The sequence below is a fragment of the Sorex fumeus genome, unplaced genomic scaffold (assembly GCF_029834395.1).
Source record: "Sorex fumeus unplaced genomic scaffold, SorFum_2.1 ptg000013l, whole genome shotgun sequence".
NCBI classification, from domain to species: Eukaryota; Metazoa; Chordata; class Mammalia; order Eulipotyphla; family Soricidae; genus Sorex; species Sorex fumeus.
The window spans coordinates 15,407,452-15,422,018 of record NW_026606070.1 but is presented as its reverse complement, the minus strand read 5'-3'; the positions used below and the strand labels follow the sequence as shown (position 1 = coordinate 15,422,018).

At 39.9% G+C, this 14,567-nt stretch overlaps 1 pseudogene; it reads left to right on the top strand.

The window, feature by feature from the left end:
- Nucleotides 1-13,436, top strand: part of LOC130020576 (tRNA (cytosine(34)-C(5))-methyltransferase, mitochondrial-like) — a 111,637-nt pseudogene extending 98,201 nt beyond the window's left edge.
- The last annotated feature ends 1,131 nt before the right edge of the window (nucleotides 13,437-14,567 follow it).

The window sequence follows — 14,567 nt, the reverse complement described above, 5'->3', positions numbered from 1 at the left end:
ACTTATTATCAAATTGGGTCACACGAATCTAATGGGATTTATTTGCATTTAGTCATGCTGAATATAGCCCTTATTGTTCTTTCATAAATCTTGGGGACATAATGTATTTTAAAACAAGTAAAAGTATTCAGGAATTCCAATGGTACGTTTAACCTACCAACCAAGTTGTCTCTATATGCCATACATCAGATCTCATAGGATGATGGAAACAATCAAAGAAAAAAGCCTTTAGCTTAGAGGTAGCTTGGGTTACTAACACTAAAAATATAGATTCCCAGCAAATGCAAACTCTGAGGTAACTCTGTCAGAAGACAAAAATCATTAGATATATTTTAAAATACTGGGAACAACCTCATTCCTGTTATCAAGAAGTTAAATTTGTTGTTTGAGAGAGTAAAGACAGTTATGACAAAACTTACCATATTTTTATAGAGAGGGGAATGAAGAAACAGTTGTGAGAAATGACCTGAAGATTTTATTTTACCAATTACTATGGATATTTTATTTTAAAATCAAAATAACAAAATATTTCTAAAAATAAAACAGTAAGAAACACAGAGTCAATATGGTTTCTCAGTACAGTTCCTGAATTTTCTAACACTGAAAAATTAGTGATTATAAACACTATTTTCTTTATGGTAAGGATGTTGTCCTAGTGGAGACTTCTTCAACTATATGAGACTCAAACTACTCATTCCAGATTATTTTTGGAGAAGCAGAGTAATAAGGTGCTCCTTCATTGATAGAATCCTGTTCACTTACTCGTACAAACTACTCATAGAACTACCCTGCTTCCTTCTTTATATAAGGTGATTGATGTTAATGGACTCCAAGATCAGCTTCTCCTTTCTCATTTTTAACAGAGAGGCTATCTATTTTCTAGTAGAGCATAAAAATGGCAAGGGAGAAAAAGAATTTTGTTATAATGTAACCATAAGATCAAGGAAAATACTATATTTTTATTCTAAGCCTTTGTCAAAATTTTTATAAATTAGCCCGAAGGAATAAGACAGCATGACCTTACTGATTCATACTATCAGTAGAGCAGTTCACCAGATCTGTAAGTCCACTTATAAGGACGCATTATCAGTCAAAATTTTCTCACAGCTCCATTAGTTTTCTGAAAAAGGATTGACTATTGGCAAATAGAATTTTTCTGCAAATAGGATTCTGGAAGTGAAGAGAATGGATGTATACTAAAAGTCCTTTGTCCTCAACAATCAGAAGTCAGGAAAAGAAGATATTGATTCTCCATGTTTCCTCAACAAGACCCACAACAAACAGTGTAATAGACCTACTTCAGCGATGAGGAATTATCCCTATATATAGGTATCTACCTACTGGGACATTTCAATCTAAGGAAGTGATGAGGATTGCTTTATTCGAAAGCAACTGGCAGATACTGAAAAATAAAAGGTTGGACCAAGAGTCAGAGCTAGATATTAGTGTGCAGCACATAATCTCTAACAAAAAACAATCATAGTTATTTGGATGTTTCTCTAATTTCTCCATTTTATTTAAAAGCAAAGAACTTGCAACACAAGCTTTTAATACATTCATTTAATCCATCCATAAATCAAGTGGAAAATAAACAGGAAAAGGCAAAGCTAGGTGATTTATCTGAAGAATGAAGCAGGCAACAAAAGAGATAATTACTAGAGAGTGCTTTTAACACATATGGAGAAAAAGTAAAAACTCCTAAATCACTTTGTCCTCTTTCTACTATAGATTATTAGGGTAACTGAAAAATGCAAATATTATTACCATGTCTTCAGCTTAAATTAATGGATGATATGTTAACCTGGCTTCAAAAACTTGGATCTATCCTTACATGATCCGTCATGGTGACAAAAATCAGTGCTGGTTAACCAGACTTCTGTTTGTAGATGAGTAAAAAGGAAAGGGAAAGCAAAGAAGGAAGGGAAAAATAAATAAAATACAAAAATTGGTGCCATATGAAAATTCTACAAAAATTTTTGATAAGGTATTTTGGAGAAAATATGAGTTTCTAATAGAACTTTTAAAACCTATACTTTTGCCTAAGAACAAATGACTGGTTAAAGAAACCATGGTACATCTACACAATGGAATACTATGCAGCTGTTAGGAAAGATGTAGTCATGGAATTTGCTTACAAGTGAATGGACATGGAGAGTATCATGCTAAGCAAAAAGAGTCAGAAAGAGAGAGACAGACATAGAATGGCTGGCTGTATTCATTTGTGGAATATAAAACAATATAATATAAGACTAATACCACAAAACAGTAGAAACAAGGGATAGGATGATTGCTCCATGTTTGGAAGCCTGCCTCATGTGTTGAAGGAGAAGGCAGCTAGGATAGAGAAGGGATCATTAAGTCAATGATAGTTGGAGGGATCACTCAGGATGGAGATGTGCGCTGAAAGTAGATATAGGATCAAACATGATGGCTTCTCAGTATCTGTGTTGCAAACCATAAGGCCCCAAAGTATAGAGAGAGTGAGAAGGAAATTGTTTGCCATAGAGGCAGGGAGTGGGAAGGGATCGGGGTGGCGGGAGGGATACTAGGGATATTGGTGATGTAAAGTACATATTGGTGGAGGGATGGGTGTTCAATAATCATATGACTGAAACTCAATCATGAAAGCTTTGTAACTGTATCTCACAGTGATTCAATAACACCCCCCCCAAAAAAATAGCAAAAACTGAAAAAAATATAACACATACATTTAATTAAATTCTGGGAATATTAAAGTTCTAAAAATGCTAAGAAATGCTCTTTTCAGTTTTGACACATTTCCCTAAATGCTTTTATGTTCTTTTCCACTCTTACAAATAGGATATTTGGGGAGCAGAGAGATAGTACAGCGGGCCAGGCACCTGTCTTGTGCATGGATGACCTGGTTTTGATCCCAGCATCACATATGGTTTCCCCAGCCCACCAGGAATTATCCCTGAGTTCATGGCCAGGAATTACCCTTGAGTGCCTCTGGATGGGCATAAAAATAATAATATAAAACAAAACAAAAAGGGATATTTTATCAATGCCTATAGTATTTTCAACCCTTTATAATTTGAAACTTTAGTTATATGAACTTAAGCTGTGTGAGCATTTAGCTAAAACTTTATGGGACCATGTTAGAATTCATTTACCATAAGTTGAGTGCTGTTCCCAACTATAGTTTTGTGATATAAATTTAGATGTTGAACTTGATGTTTATGATTTCAAACATTTACACTCACACACACACACATTCCTTCTACAGACAGAATAGTTTTTAAAATACTGGAGTTGATTTCTATTGCTTTGACTCTGCTTCCTAAGAAATTTCACATAATTTGGGCAAGCAGCCAAATATAAAACGGATGTCGGGAACCATGGGACTAGCTAAATTGAACAACACATTATAGTGCTCAAGGTAAAAGTGCATGTAGCTGTGTAATAGCTTTTTAATAAAGCAAATCTTTCCTCCTTTGTGATTGTGAACACACGATAATGTTAGGTCATTACTGAACACCAACAATATACATTATTAGGCTTTATATAGACTGTAAAAGTCTAATCTAAACTCAGAAAATAATAAATAAGAGTAACTTCAAAGAAAATCTTGCAAAAGCAAATAATCTAGAATTAATACAACATATTTTATGTCATGAATATTTTAAAATTCATTTATTAATATATTTATAGCATATCCACATATATTCACATTTTTTTGTGTGTAGCACTGTAGCATTGTAACACTGTCCTCCTGTTGTTCATTGATTTGCTCCAGCAGACACCAGTAACATCCCCATTGTGAGACTTGTTACTATTTTTGGCATATCGAATATGACATGGGGAGCTTGACAGGCTCTGCCATGCGGGCGGTATAGTCTTGTAGCTTGCTGGGTTCTCCAAGAGGGATGGAGGAATCGAACCTGGGTTGGCCGTGTGCAAGGCAAATGCCCTACCCGCTATGCTATCACTCTAGCCCACTGGCATTTGTGTGTAAGGACAACAAAATTGTCATTAATACAAAGCACTAATAGCATCTATTCAAAGTCTAGCTATAAAATTCTGTACTAAAAGAATATCTTCTAAGAGTCATAAGGGTCTGATGAAGAGAAATGGAGAACCATTTTACCATTTAACTACAAACTATTTAAGATTTTATTAGATTTATAGTTAAAAATATATCTGTGTAATTCCGCCAAATATCATCTCTTCTAATTAAAGGTGAAACTTACTTTTTAGATACTTATCATAAAAATTAACAGTAAGTTCAGCCCTTTTGGAAAACTTTATGGAAGATTCTCAAAAAATTAGAAATTGAGCTCCCATTTGACCCAGCAATACCACTATTGGGAATGTATCCCAGAGAGGCAAAAAATGACAGTCAAAATGACAACTGCACTTCTATGTTCATTGCTGCACTATTCACAACGGGCAAAATCTGGAAAAAACTGAGTGCCCGAGAACAGATGACTGGTTAAAGAAACTTTGGTACATCTACACAATGGAGTACTATGCAGCTGTTAGAAAAGATGAAGTCATAAAATTTAGATACGAGTGGCACTACATGGAAAGTATCATGCTAAGCGAAATGAGTCAGAAAGAGAGGGACAGATATAGAAAGATTGCATTAATTTGGGGAATATAAAGTAACAAATTGGTAGACTAACACCCAAGAATAGCCAAGATATGTACCAGGAGGTTCATGCCATGGCTTGGAGGTCAGCTGCACATGCTGAGGGAGAAGGCAGCTCAGACAGAGAGGGAAGCACCAAGTAAAGGGTGTTGGGAGGATCCTCTCAGGATGAGAGATGCATGCTGAAAATAGACTATAGACCGAACATGATAGCCACTCAATGCCTCTTTTGCAAACCACAGAACCCAAAAGGAGAGACAGAACAAAAGGGAATGCCCTGCCACAAGGGTGAGGGAATGCCCTACCACAGGAGTGGGGTGGGATGGGGTGGGGGTGGGATGGGAGGGATGCTAGGAGCATTGGAGGTGGGGAATGGGCACCGGTGGAGGGATGGGTACTCAATCATTGAATAATTGAAACCCAAGTACAAAAATTTTTAAGTCTACAACTGTACCTCATGGTGTTTCACTAATAAAATTTTTTTAAAAAGAAATATAAAAACATTTCAAAAGTGTGTTTATTGTCTGTGCCTTTGGTGCAGGATTATTTAGAACCAAGGTGGAAAAAATTGAGAGCATAAACAAATTGAAGTCTTTCTCTCAAGTATTTTTTATATCATATCACCTAGGCATATTTCTTCCAACTATAGTTTTTCAAATTATTTATTATTCTAAATTTTGCTGATTTATCTATTTTACCTCCCCCCGCCCCATTTTTCTTATTGAATCACCATGAGATATACAGTTACAAAGTTGTTCATGATTGAGTTTCAGTCATTCAATGTTCCAACACACTGCACACAAACTGAGTACTGAAAGAAGGTAAAAGTGATATGCATGATACCCTTTCAGTAATGATACTGCAAACAACAGTGCCTAAAAGAAAATGAAAGAGAGTGGGAGAGAGAGAGAGAGAGAGAGAGAGAGAGGATTATCATCTATAATACCATAATTCAGGCTGTGGCCGGGGGGTGGTGAGGAAGTGGCAGAGAAATTGGGACATTGGTGTGGGGAAATATGCACTGGTGAAGAAATCAGTGTTTGGAACATTGACAAATATTAAGAGGAGCAGCCTTTGCATCTTAGATCTTCAGAAGGAAAGGAGAGAGAAAGGGATAGAATTCTTAGAAGATGAAATAATAGCCAACAACTTTGTCAAGCTGAGAAAAGAGTTGGGCACTCCAGATCCAGGAACCTTGAGTTCCAAACAAAAACATCCCGATCAGATGTGCACCAAGACATTAAAATTAAAGTGGCAAAATTAAGAATAAAGAGACAATTCTAAAAGAGCTAAAGAAAACTAAAGGGACATAGTATTTTATTGTTTACAAAGAACAATATTACCTCATTTGTTTAGAGTTAGTATGCCAGTAGTACTGTAAAGTTGTGAGTTTCAAGAGAACAATGCTTGATGGCATGGGATGGACTCGAATGTTTGATGGCTGAGAGCCGCCTCTCCAGGCCGGCCCACTGCGGCAGCAACAGACGGATGAACGGAGGACCAGGGGAACAGAGAAACAGGGACTGGGCCCCAGGCTGATCGGTAGTCAGTTTATTTCTCTCTTCTCCCCAGTGTAGTCTGATCTCTCCCCTTACGGCACAGGTGTAGTCATAGTTTTGGTCATAGTCCCAGTCATCATAGTTCCATCATCCTAGTCTCCTCATAGACTTCAAAGTTATGTCCTTCATTCTTGTCTAGTTACATCTTCTTCTTTGTCTCATCATAGTCTCATAGTCCTTTACTTCCAGTGATCATCATCATCTAGGCCTCCTTCTAGTTCCCTCTTACCCCCGGCAGCATAGTTATATAGAAATCATGAAGGGTGGGGTACACATAGGTAGGGTTGAACATTGTCATAACAATAAACAGAGTTAAAGTAACTCCTTCAGGGGAAGTTCTAGGAGATTCACTCAAGGACAAAGTCACATCTGAGAGTTCAGCATTCTAGATTACTAGGAGATCTGCATAAGGGCAGGATTCCATCCAGGGTGAATTGCTTTCTCCTTTCCTCAGCTAGTGATCTATTTAAACAATCATAATAACTGATTACTTAGTACAGCGATAACATAGCGGGTAGGGCATTTGCCTTGCAAGTGGCTGACCCAGGTTCGATCCCTCCATCCCTCTCAGAGAGCCCAGCAAGCTACCGAGAGTATCCCACCCACATGGCAGAGCCTGGCAAGCTCCCCATGGTGTATTTGATATGCCAAAAGCAGCAACAACAAGTCTCACAATGGAGTCGTTACTGGTGCCCGCTCGAGCTGATTGATGAACAACGGGAGGACAGTGCTATAATGCTAATATTTCTAATCATTTTGTATAAACACAGTAAGAGATATATTAAGCTTAAAGGTTGGCTCTTCCTGGGGACGTCTCACTATATATCCCAGTCCTCAGGCCAGGTTAGACTTTCCTAACCCCAGCAGGGTCCTTATTCAATTACTTCTTTTTGGTAATGATAGAGTCTGTTCCATGACCATGCTCTTAACTTAAACTTATGGGGCTCAACTTGTTTCCTTTCAATGCGAGGATAGTTTACCCTCAGTTGCCCTGGGTCCATCCAGTCTCTTTGTTGGGACTCTCCTTTTTGGAGTGTTAAGAAGTAAGGGCAACTGAAGCTTAAGTCAAGTAAATATGGATCACATCATCACTGTCCTCCCGTTGTTCATCAATTTGCTCGAGCGGGCCCAGTAACGTCTCCATTGGAGACTTTGTTGTTACTGTGTTTGGCATATCGAACACATCATGGGTAGCTTGCCAGGCTCTGCCTTGCGGGCGAGATACTCTCGGTAGCTTGCTGGGCTCTCCGAGAGGGGCGGAAGAATCGAACTCAGGTTGGCCATGTTGGCTGCATGCAAGGCAAACACCCTGCTGCTGTGCTATCGCTCCAGCCCTAAATATGGATACCCAGGAGCAAATATTATTTTGGACTCAATTAACTCCCATGTTACAAAGCATAGCATGAACTGTCTTCCTATGTCCATATAAAAAGGACATTGCTAAATAAACCATGAAAATGACATAAAGGAAAGAGAAAAGCAATATATGATTATTAGTGCTTAATGGAATTGGGTATGCCTCAAGGGCACTATTGTGGGAGAAACTCAATAAACCGTAAGCTCCCTTTGGGAGGAGCAAGGACAACCCAATGTTATCCAACATAAAGTGATCTTCATAATCTCAACCATGGTGGAAGAAAGCTGAATGAAAATAAAGCTTTAACTTAAAAAAAAAGTCAAGGAGTTCAAGAGATAAGTACAGGGGATAAGGTGCTTGCCTGAGGGGAATATCCCTGATTTGGCCTTGGTATTTCATCTGGTCCACTGAGCACTGTCAGGAGTGATGCCTGAGCATAAACACATAAGGAAGCCCTGAGCACTACTGAAAGTGTCCCCCAAACAAACTGTCCCTGTCACTGTCCTCCCTTTGTCCACGATTTGCTCGAGCGGGCCCAGTAATGTCTCCATTGTGACACTTGTTACTGTGTTTGACATATCGAATGCGTCACGGGGAGCTTGCCAGGCTTTGCCGTGCGACCCCCAAACAAACAAACTAACAAAAAGACAGGATTTGTACCACGTGGGAAGAGTAAATTTTTCACTTGGAGAATTTATAAACCTGACTCTCATTACTTCCACAGCTATGCCTACAAAATGGGTTACTGTGTAATGTGTGGAAATAAGGTTTTGGATAGTGAAGCCTAGAAAAGAACTTATGATAAGTAGTATTAATGGCATTTAGGGTTTTCTCTGTTAACTGACTTTCTATTTGGAACTGTAAAGAATGACTTAGTTTTCAAGCTACTTTGTAAAATCTTTTTTAGTTGGAATTATCTGAGGTTTTCCTTCTCATTATATTGAGCTTGGAGATGATTAGCAAGGCAAAATGCCTATTTCATCAGCTTATAATAAAGGTATAAACTATCAATATGCTCACCCTTGCTATTTTCATACCATTGTATTATCACACATACAATTCATACTTGCACATGTGAGTGAATGTGGGTGTACTACTGATTTAAAACCTACAGGATCACAGGTAATTGTACAACAAGCTGTTTAACCTCAGTCTACTCCAGAAAACACTTTGCTTCCATATTTCTGATGAGTGCTTATCAGTTAATGTTACCTGATTTCAGTTTGTCTGTAGCTTATACCAAAATGCTTTGCACTATGAGGACTCCTTGCTTTCTCTGATTCAAATTAAAAATCCTCAACCAGACAAATAACTCATCCTCCTCCTGCAAACAAGAAATAACTGTTTACTCCACTGCTTAAATAGGTCAGAACCATGTAATGTTTAAACATCAAAGATTTCCCTTCCCTGGAAGGCAACTAAAGGAACAATTAGATATTCATGCAGTAGAATTATTCCCTTGTTCCCAATTACATAGGTGATAAAAGAAATCTGCATAAGAAGCTCTGATGAAATTGCTGTGTCAGGTCCATTGATCAAGCAATTAGCAATAAGATCCAAGTTTTCAGTTATTTCATTGTGAAAAGAGAATGGAACTGCACCAACATACATACACATATATCTGATTTTTCTTGGTTGGTGGGAGGGTGGGGGAGGCGGGATTGGGAGAGCATGTAGGGAAGGGATGGATGTTCAGGGCTTAATCCTGGCTTGGTGCACAGGGATAATTCCTGATGGTGCTCAGGATCCATAATGTGGTACCAGAAAGAATCAGATCTGCTGCCTGCAAGGCAAGTGCTTTAACCCTTGTCTCTCTGTGGCCTACACTCATCTGTCTAGTTGTCTTCATGTTTATTTTTGTGAATTCTATCTGGGTATGAGAATTATGCTAAACGTGAATTCTGCTATCTTCTCTAATTAGAACATAACTATAGCACAGCACAGGTAATAAATATCTTTAAAATTACATAAATCTGGACTGGAGATATTATACAAGGATTTCAGGGCTTGCTTTCTCTGTCTCCAACCCTGGTTCGATCCTGGACACCACAATATGGTCCTCCAAGCACCGCCAGGACTAACCTCCAAGCACCACCAGGTGTGGCTCAGAAATGAAACAAAACAGAAATACACATATTTTTCGTCTGCTGAGAAAAATGATCTCTGATAGTAGGAAAGCACTTTTATGAAGCATGATTTCAGAAATAAAATACTTTAAAATAAATTCACAGCTATTATCGATCTTTTGTATTTTTATTATATGTTTGCTTCGAAAAATCTCCTGCTCTGATACATTTTAAAAGGGGAGAATGGAATGTATTTATCATCCAGCTATCTGGTTGACTACTATGAAGACTAATGGAACATTATTTACACTGTAACGACAACCATTTAATCTAAGTAGCCTAAATTCTACTTTTCTCACTGCTGGGTAAAGAACATTATTCATTGTTAAGTGTCTAACAATATTATTTCTCCCTTCGATCCTAAAAAAAAACCAGAGAAGTAAAATCATGGGATAGTGAAAGAAAGACAAAAAAGAAAAAAGAAAGAAAGAGTAGTATCTCTTATATGATTAAAACTCATCATGATCAATTAGGAAATTAATAACTAATGTTGTACTGCCGTAGTGTCGCTGATGTTGTTATGCATTGTATGTATGCTAACTTATTAATTAGTCACAAACACCAAATAATTGTCCAATCACGATCATCCTGTTGTTCGTCGATTTCCTCGAGCAGGCACCAGTAACGTCTTCTTCCTAGCCCTGAGATTTTAAAAGAGCCATTTCAATGCTCTTTCAGGATTAGGAGAATGAGACCCATCATTGTTACTGGTATTTGGCATATTGAGTATGACACGGGAAGTTTGCCAGACTCTGCCGTGTGGGCAGGATACTTTTGGTAGCCTGCCAGGTTCTCCAAAGGAAAAATAATAAGATGTTGCAAGACTGCGAATGCAGCCGCGTGCTTCCGGGAGCTGGGTTTTATAGTCTCTGTGTCTTGGCCGTTGATGGGACCAACTTGGCGCTGGCTGCAGCTGGTGGGTGTGACGCCTACCTACTGGAAGATGGAGGGTCTAGGTGGAGAAGGCTCAGTCCCAATCCGAGTAGGCTTGGAGACCTCAGCCCCAGGACCCGCATGCCTGGGTTCCTCTGCCAGTTATTTCATGCATGAGGCCCGCCCAAACATGTGGAGAGTGGTCCCAGCATGGCCGTGGCTGGCTCCGGAGGTCCTCATCTACGGGGTCTCTGCTCGTGGCGGGGGTGGGGGGATGGAGAGAAACTCAACCCTCCCCCCTCCAAAGGGCCCCGGTGAGGACCACCAGGCACGGGGGACAGGAGACTCTTATATTACCAAGAAGGAAACAAAATAATGGCTTAAATGACATGACCAATACCCACAAAACTAAAGTTTATGAAACCAAGATTCAAATCTTGATACTTTTACTTTAGAGTTGTGATCTTCACTCTGAAGTTCAGTCATTTTCATAACAAATATTACTTGTATCAAAGTAATTATATAATCTTGACTCCTCCTGCCTTCCTATTCGTGACTTCCCAATGCATTGTTAGCTCAACAACATGCTCAGTTTATATTTCAATAACAATTTTGAATTCAGGGCAATCAGGAGTGCCTGAAACACTACCTACTTACATGAGGCTTGTATTTACTTAATGTGTATATACAGGCAAGTACATACACATTAGCAATGAGATGTGACAATACACATATCCATGAAGTACTAAAAACAACAAAATAAAGCAGAGGGGAGGGCATCGTCTTTAGAAGCCTGTGGTGATAGAGCAGAACATAACCAGAGTTATAGAACCGAATTTGTTTATTACGTAGCATAGAGTAAGAATGAATGATAATGACTAAGTATAAAGATCAAAGGTAGGTATGAATGGAAGGGGTAGGAGATAAAAAGCATATCATATCCTATTGTCTATTTGATATATATGTGTGTACATATATGTATTAAAATGTATATATGTATTAAAATGTATTAAAATACACATATATACATTTATAATTTATTTAATTTTTTAAATATAATTTATTTAATTTTTTTCATTTTGGCCCACCCGGTGGTGCTTAGAGCTTATTCCTGACTCTGAGCTCAGGGATCACTCCTGGTGGGGTTCAGAGGACCAAATGGGGTGCCGAGAATCAAACTCGGTCAGTTTTATGCAAGGCTAGCACCCTACCTCTTATACTATCTCTCCAGCCCCTATTTTTTTTTCTTTAAAGATAACGTATCTTAACATAGCAAGTTTCCACGTGCATTTGAGTTGATCATGTATTCCACCAAGTGTGGTCCACCTGGGTTCTACCTCCAGCAACACTATCTTACATAATATGAAAATAAACTGAAATAATGTGTGCAGAAGGAAGTATCAAACATTGCTACTGTGTGATGGCTTTGTAAGAACAAGTCTAAGAAGACATGGCAAGAAATAGAAAGAGAACCTTACCCCAGAAAAGAGCAGAAATGAATTAAGTGACTAGTGGTAAGGTGTGATCAGGAAAAGGGGGTCAGAGAAAAACCTCAGTACTTATATCTTTAGAGCCCGGCAAGCTACCGAGAGTATTCGATATGCCAGACACAGTAACAACAGTCTCCAATGGAGATGTTACTGGGCCCGCTCGAGCAAATCGACGATCAACGGGAGGGCCTTTACCTTTACCTTTACTTATATCTTTAACCTTAAATCAAGACATTGAACCCCACTTGAGAGGGTCTCCCTGCCCCCTCCCCACAAGCCCCACAATTATCAGTGATTTAGGCAAAGAAATGAATAGTAAGATCACTGAATTTGGTATTGGGGACCTGCTTCTTCATTTTTAAATGAAGAAACCCTTTGTGTTTTGAACAGTCCCAGGAACTCAGTGACTTGTGGACTGGACATAATCCTACCTCACTACTTAGCAACCTTCTAGAGTTATGGCTTCCTCCTGTTTGCGATCAGACTGGGTAAGTAAGCTAATTCTTCCGTGTTTATCTAACCCTGCTACTCGAATTAAGCCTTTTTCATTAATTGTGTAAAACTGTAACTTAATGCGTTCCATTTTATGCATGGCTTCTCTGTTCCAACTTCCAACAAAGCAGCTTTCTGGTTTGTTTGTTTTGCTTTTTGGTTGACTTCACTGAAATTTTGATGTCAAATTCCCACTTGAAGAGTTCCAGAGAGATTCTGTTTTCTTGCAAGCTTAAAGGCCTTTGTAAAGATTCAGAGGCCAGGATTGATTTAAGAGAAGAGAAGGATTGTCCCAGTCTGCAGCCTGATGTGATCTTAAAACGTTTCTTGAATGCTTAATAAACGCCAGATACCGTTTCAAGCTTTTTTTTTTTTTTGCGTATACATATGCATTTAACGCTCAGATTATCCCGTTCCTGTCCTCCTCCCCATCATGACCACCGTCATTCATCATCATCATCTGTATTTTACAGATGAAGAAACTGAGTCAATTGAGGACAAATCACTCTTCCAGAATCTTGAAAGCCGGCAACCAAGGGCGCTTTCCTTAGCAGAGTGGCTTTTTGGCTGCACATGGACTCTGAATTTTTCACCAGGTATCCGGATACCCCTGGGCCAACCTCTAGGCGCTTCTGCGGAATTCCAGCAGCCGGCTGGTGCCCCCTGGAGAGCGGCTTTGTGCGGGGAGAGGCCGAGCAGGCAGGGAGCAGAGCGCGCGGCGGGAGCGGCGGGAGCGCAGCCGCGGGGCGGTGGGCAGGGAGCGGCTGGGACAATCGGTGCGCGCTGAACCGGGTCTGGAGCGCGTTTGGGGTCCGACGTCAGCCCTGGTGCAGTGAGCAGGTAAGAGAAGCTCGGGCGGCGCTGAGGTTCCTCCTGTTGCCGCCGGCTCGGATGATTCCGCTTACCCACTGGGGTTCTCTAGCTTAGATATCGCTGTTTTGCCCTTTCGATGTTTCTCGAAACCCTTCCTATTCATGCACACCGGTTGTGGAGTCCAAGTCCGTTTAAGGGCGTCGCTTTGGTCGGCACCAGACTTGGGGTGAGTTTTCCTAGCACGGACTCTGCGGGCTAGGGATGCTCGTGGTGATATCTCGTGGTGATCTCACAGGGCTGGGGTCAGGGATGCAGGACCAGGGGGCCCTTTCTGCACCCGAAAGTTCTCCAGCAAAGACTCTCCAAGGCCAGGCAGAACTTTGTTGAATCTCCTCTGCAGAGCTTGCTTGGTACTTAGTTTTCTTAACTCCCCCTCTTTGTGAGGACTGTGAAAAATGATCTTTGTATGTCTCCGGTGGTGTTTTGTTTCTTACTTGGTTCAGAGAAACCGCAGTGAAGACCCTTTGGAGAGAATTTTTAGTTCTCTTTGATGGTGAGATAGTGTTTCCTGGCAATGCCAGTGTTAGGATCTCTTTTAGCAGAGCTCTGTCCCTTACTCAAGATTAGGGTCTATCAGTTATCTCCCTTGTATTGGGGCGATTGTTACCAATGACTGCACTCTTAGGAGAGATGAAGTCATGAAATTTGTTTGTAAGTGGTTGGACATGGAGAGTATCATTCTAAGTGAAATGAGTCAGGAACAGAGGGACAGACATAGAAGGACTGCATGCATTTGTGGAATATAAAATACATAATTTGAGATGGACATCCAAGGACAGTAGGGACAAAGGCCAGGAATATTGCCCCATAGTTGGAAGCCTGTCTTGTGAGCTGGAGGAGAAGGCAACTGGAATAAAGAAGGGATCACTAAGTCAATGATTATTGGAGGAATCGTTGGGGATGGGAGATGTCTGCTGAAAGTAGATAAAGGACCAAACGTGATAACCTCTCAGTATCTGTATTGCAGACCATGATGCTCAAAAGTAGAGAGAGCATATGGGGGAAATTGTGTGCCATGGAGGCAGGGGGAGGATTGGAAAAGGGAATATACTGGGGACATTGGTGGTGGAGAATGTGCACTGGTGGAGAGATGGTTGTTTGATCATTGTATGACTGAAACTCAAACACAAAAACTTGTAACTGTAGCTCACGGTGATTCAATAGTAAAAAGTAAAAAATAAAAAG